General features: G+C 33.1%; 1 long non-coding RNA gene across 1 annotated transcript; it reads right to left on the minus strand.

Annotated features, from left to right (window-relative positions):
• Positions 1–1,906: 1,906 nt before the first annotated feature.
• Positions 1,907–6,061, minus strand: LOC114292481 (uncharacterized). Its single transcript, XR_014341375.1, has 2 exons — positions 3,732–6,061; positions 1,907–2,962 (listed from the first exon to the last, which is right to left on the minus strand). It is a non-coding gene; the product is annotated as an uncharacterized LOC114292481 (long non-coding RNA).
• Positions 6,062–6,335: the final 274 nt, after the last annotated feature.

The following is a 6,335-nucleotide window of genomic DNA, read 5'->3' on the forward strand; positions in this document are numbered from 1 at the left end:
CCTTTCTTGTTGGTTCCTACAAATCACCAGAAATCAAAATTGAGAGGCAAAAGAGCCTTGGTTAATTTCCAATTACATTTTCATATGCATCCTCAATTTTCTGGATAACATCCTGCCATCCCAAAGTGTTGTAATTGTACTCATAACAGTAAGACATACAAATAGAATGCTATGCTCCTCTCATAAACCACACATCATACAGATTCCTGAATCTGTCCATGTATGAACCCAGATAATGAAAAGAAAGACTTAACAGACAAAGCAGATAAAGCCAAATTTTGATTCAACTAGGATAGTGTAGAAGACGAAGAAATGGCATTGGTGGATTGAAAGCCCCAACTTTCTCGAAGAAGTCTTCATTCAAGTTTAAAGCCAGAGCAATTAAAGAGATCAACTTTTTTCCAGCAGTCCTATGGCAGCAAAAATCAACACCAGCCAAAAGTCACACAGCCTTGTTCTTATCAACTAGACCAACACACCATCCATCCAGTAACACAATCAACCAAAAATTACAACTTGTGTTACAAAAGTTTTTGTAAGATAATTTGCTCACAACTCAGAAGCAATAGTAGCATAAAAATGTAACTCAGAAGCACAGATGGCAGCGGCAAACACACAAAACATTTAAGCATGTGGACTATGAAATACCAGCAAATCTGTTCTATATACACCCCCAGCAAATCTGTTCCATACAGATCAGAACAACCAACAAAACAGCCAGCATATCAGTTCCTAATGCATTACTCAACCAGCACAAGATCAGAACAAGCAGCAAAGAGTTAAAGCAGAGCAAGACCAGCACAGATCAGCAATATCGGCAATAACAGCAATATGAAGATTCAATAATAACTCTATATTGTGTAAGAAATAAACTCAAACTCAAATACAAAAGATATATTTCAAATCACCACAATTACATGGCAGCTTCTATTTACACAATAAAAATGTCTCCTTACACCCTTAATTTGTTTTTTTATTTATTACAGTTTTATCTTTACATGAAATTACATTAAAATCCTCGATCTTTGCATGAAATTACATTAAAATCCTCGAACCCTAAAATGTTGAAAAGTGACAGTTTTTGCAGCTCAAACTTAGAGCAGATTCCCATCTTCAAAAAAAAAAAAAAAAAAAAAAACAATAAAAGGCAACATGTGGAGAATAAATTAAATGTTGTGTGGTGACACAGTTTTTGCAGCTCAAACTTAAAGCAGTTTCCCATCTTCAAAAAAAAAAAAAAAACAATAAAAGGAAAAATGTGGAGAATAAATTAAATGCTGTGTGGTGACACAGTTTTTGCAGCTCAAACTTAAAGCAGATTCCCATCTTCGAAAAAACAAAATGTGCCTGTGCATATTTGTGTCTATGTGAGGGAGAGAGAGCTCTTGCAATAGAACAGCAACCAAAAAGTGGCCCTTGCAATAGAACTCTTCTAATTTAGAACTACATTCAAGTTGGGATGAAAAAAAAAACAGAGAAAAAAAACAGCCAAAGACTTGGACCAGAAAATGTAATTATTACAGTATACTTGATATAACTGAAGTGATTCAACCAACTAAAATGTAATTATTATAGTATACTTGGAAAAATGATGCAAATAAATGGTTTCATCCAACTATAGTGATTTAACCACAACAACCCATCATTATTTAATGTAGAGTGTTTACTACAAATAAATAGCCATGTGTCACTCCTATAAATTGGTATTGGACTCCAAATAAACAAAAAGTCAATATGCTCGCTCATACATGAATTTATGCCATATTTAAAAGCTTAATATATAAAACTATGTAGCTGATTTGGCTTATTCACTAATTTCCAACACCAAATCACATCATGTCTTAATAGAATTAGAAAAGTGAGAAATTAAAAACTAGTAATGTTGGTACTTTTACCTTGTTAGTTCTTTTTCTTCTTCTCTTTCTTTGAAAGGTGAACCTATATTTAATAGGAATAAGTATTTTAATTAATAAGATATTGTATTGTCAAAAAAGCTTTGATTAAATGATTGCTCTCATCTTGGGATGAAAATGCATGAGATTGTTGTTGATGTGACATTGGCCGAACAGTGGGAAGACTACTAAGTGAATCAACAACCTATCATTCAATAAGAGGCTTAAGTTGTATAGTAGCTCTGCGCAATTTAAAGTAATAACTAGTAAAAATAATGAAAATACCTGTTGCTGTCTATGTAATGGGTTCACAAAAGCATGAGGATTTGTAAGTTATTTCAACTAGAGAGTGAATAAGAAAAAGACAGGAGATAGCACCGATAGTAATGATGTATTATACTCAACACTTTCTGTATACACAGATCTCAATTCACAACAAATGAAGCAGAATGGCAAAGCATCCATGCTCGAAACGACTGAACAAGGGTTTTCCCTGTACAAGACTGAACAAAGAATATAGTATCAATGATAAACTTCAGCAAAAACAACCACCACAGCCATGGATGAGAGGACAATAATCAAGATAACTAGTTAGTTGTGCAAGTTCATCAAAGTTACGGACAAGAACATGCAACCAAAATTTCTTAAATACTAGATGTCGTTAAATGTGTACAGAATTTGAACCACCATAGAAGGTATTTGGCTATCCATCATATTAAGAATCATTCAGCATTATAAATATATAAGATGAATGCATACCATTATCGGTTAAATAACTATAACAAATACCTGAGGGTGAGGCACAATGAAGGCATCCTATTATTGTTGACATAAGATGATACCCTGTTGACTTCAGTGCGACTGAAAAATATTATCATTGCGGTTGTTCAATATGATTGTATGAATACTCTTCTACTGCTGTATATATACATTTGATGTGAAGTATTCAACATTGTTCCTATTTAAAGACTTTAATTGCTTATATTCACCTAGTTCACACGAATGATGTTCCTTTTATCATTCCAGAATTCCTCTTTAGTCCTTGATGCTGTTAAAGCATTTTCATTTTTCTGGAAAAGGACAGCGTCTAGTGAAAAAGAGTTTTTGAGATCGAGAGTCATTAATGTCAAGTACTATAAGAACAACTCTTATTCGGGAAGGGCTTATACCATCTTGAAAGCCTTACTTGAAGAGAAATACCTCTTTAGTAATGAGAATCTGTAAATATATTAATTTGTAAGCTTGGCAGCATTCTATCATTCATTCTTCATAATCTTTTTATCTATTACTCATTGGAACAATTGATTTCCATATTTATTTGTATGCAGACAGTAAGTTTCGTTTACAGTCGCATCTTTCACTCTTATTTCCTGCTTAAAGCCCCTAATCTTGTAACTGGAATAAGTACAAAAGATTCACAAACTTAACTCCTAAAAATCAGCTAGAGCCATTAAACCTTGCAACCCTAACAACAATGCCATTAAGAAAATTATAATATGTGCATACATCAGAATTGGGACCAAAAATCAGATCAGCATAGGAAAAAAACATGCTAATATTGTTGATGCTAATTTAGGATATAAAACAGGGTAATAAAAAAACTGAGAGTGAAAAATAAAGAACACTGGTTAAAAAATCAGTTCTGGTGATCTGGGGAAAATAAATGAGATGTGTAAAACACTGATTGATCAATCCAAACTGATCAATAAAAAACAGCGATTAAAATTCTTCAAAACATTGATTGAAAACCCTAGGAGAAGAATCGACGAGAAGGAAGAACTTGAGAGAGAGAGAGAGAGATATACAGAGCTTGAGATTTTTTGAAGCGATGGTGCTCACCTTAGTAGATGATGGTGCTCACTCTCCTCGCCGGACATATTTGAGATTGAATCACCGAGCTTTGAAATCGAGACAGAACTTCGAAATCGCCAAATGAATCTGAGATTGAATCACCGAGCTGAAGAAGGTTGAACTTCGAAATCACCTTCAATCGATCAACAGATCTTCAATCAATCTGATCTAAGAATGATAAAGTAGATAAACCCTAGCATACTTGAATCGAATGATTCCATCAGTAAGTATTATCTTCAGTTGAACTTGAATGTGAGAAGATAGAGATGAGATTGATCAACACTTACCGTGAAGAAAGACCTGCGAATCGAACAAGAACTTGAGATGGCACATCATGATGAATCGACGATCTATGAATACTTGAATCGAATAAACGAAGGGGTGAATCGAATACTTGAAGAGAAGGGTTGCAGATTAATCGATTAATAAATGAAGGGGTTTGAATCGAAAGAAACGAAAGGGGGTGAAGCAAGAGAGAGTGAATTCAAGGGTATAGTGAGAGCGAGAGAGAGAGAGAGAATAGGCTATTTAAGTTTACATTAAAAAAAAGAAAAAAGAGAAAAACATTTGAAGGCGTTTTCGGAAGTTAAAACGGTGTCGTATTGGTCAATAAGAATGCAACGTTTAAGAAAACGCCGTAAAATATTAGAAATAGAGGCGTTTTTTTAAACGCCGTCAAATCAACGCCGTTAAATCTTACTTTTCTTGTAGTGTGTACAGTTGTATCTAAGGAGGCTACCTAACAGTGTTGGTATATTGTAGTTTTTTTTTTACTACAATTTGTAGTTTTCTTATATATTATTATCACTATCAGGTGCGACCCATTTGTACCACAACAAAATAATTAAATAAATACTATATGCAAAACAAATTAAAATTCTATAGGGAAGACTTTGTTAAGTTGAGATAGAGGACAGATGGGCAAAATGGGTGGTTGAGAGATCTTCTCGCTCTAAAATTTATATCTCCCGATTATCAATATATTTTCAATTGATTGATAAAGTAAAAATCTCAAGATACAATTGTGATTAAAAGTATATTGGAACAAATAAGCATATATTTGTTTGAGGATGGAATATAATGACTTGTTTGGATGAGTCATGGTTTGTGCAAGTATTGATTCACACTAAAATCAATGACAAAATGGTGTATTTCTCAATACTAATGTGGATAATTTTTATATGTTGCAAGCAAGCTATGTTACACATGGTCAATTGCCCATTTTAAGAGAAGAGTAGCACCAGCACCAACATATGCATAGAGGTCAAAGCCAATTTGCTTGTGTACTACTTATGATTTAAACTTTGGTAAAAAAAAACCTACCGATACACTTGTGAGTGTGAGGTCAACTTAGTCACAAGTCCAACTCCCTAACTTTGACAATAATAACTTTCTTTGTTCACTACTTGGCATATGTGTTTTGTATATTAACTTCACAAGAAAGCAAAATAATAGAACTCCTCCCAAGGTTAGTTTGAAAAATCAGATTAGCTTCTATTTACACTCATGTGATGTTTAGAAAGCAGATAAAAAAGTTATTCTTTAACTGAACAAGTCAAAATATTAGAAAGAGAAGTTGTCTAAAAGTCACACACACACACAAAAAAAAAAAAAAAAGGCCTAAAATTTTCAATTCAAATTCTATAAGAGAAGTTTTATAGCTGTTGTTGAACTTACAACTTCACTCACAAAATTGACTGAATTTTGAATCAAATTGGAGAGAAGCCATATCTTTAAAAATAACATTTTTAAAAAATCAACCATCAACTCATTTTAACCCAATATTTTACCCCTAATGAGCCAAATCTATCATTTTACCCTTATCATCCCAAAAGTCATCAAATAATCCAATATGTCAACATAAGGTACAAAAATTGCTCGCGTGAATCAGATAAGCAACAGTCCAACACTAGAATACACTTGAATGCATAAATTGCTCAAAATTTCAATCAACTTACCTATTCCTCGTGCGAAGCTGCGAATGCGAAAACCAACCGGTTCTTGAAGCCATGACGACAGAGAGGAACTAGGCCGAGGCGGAGCTCCCTGGGACAAACGATGCTAGCCGAGAAAGTGATTTTGTGAGGGCGTCGGAGAGATTCAAAGGGAGCTCCTTGGGACGCCGTCGTCTACCATGCTCACAGTCGCGAGAGCGAGAGAGAGAGAGAAGAGAGAGAGATGGGGATATTTTGTAGAAAAGACTAGGGATCTATCTATACTCTATGTAGTTGTTTTGTCAAAAGCCTCCAAATATTTATTCATAAATTCTCATAATTTTAAAACACTCTCTTTTTTACGTGGCAATTTTTTTTGATTGCCTTTCATGTTTTCTATTTTTTTTCATTTTTTATTTGTTTGATTAATTAAAATTAAAATTAATTTCATTACTTATGGATAAAGATTTGAATTTCAAAATTCCTCCATATAGATAAACATATAAAAACTGAAAATTGATTTTATAATCTACAGATAAAGATAAAAAATAAACAATTAATTTAAAAAAATTAATTTCATAACTTATAGATAATTTAAAATTTCTTCCCATAAATAAACAAATAAAAGTTGATAAATAACTTATAAAAATTAATTTCA

This window comes from Camellia sinensis, chromosome 1 (genome assembly GCF_055761805.1).
Source record: "Camellia sinensis isolate YWXY chromosome 1, ASM5576180v1, whole genome shotgun sequence".
Taxonomy (NCBI): domain Eukaryota; kingdom Viridiplantae; phylum Streptophyta; class Magnoliopsida; order Ericales; family Theaceae; genus Camellia; species Camellia sinensis.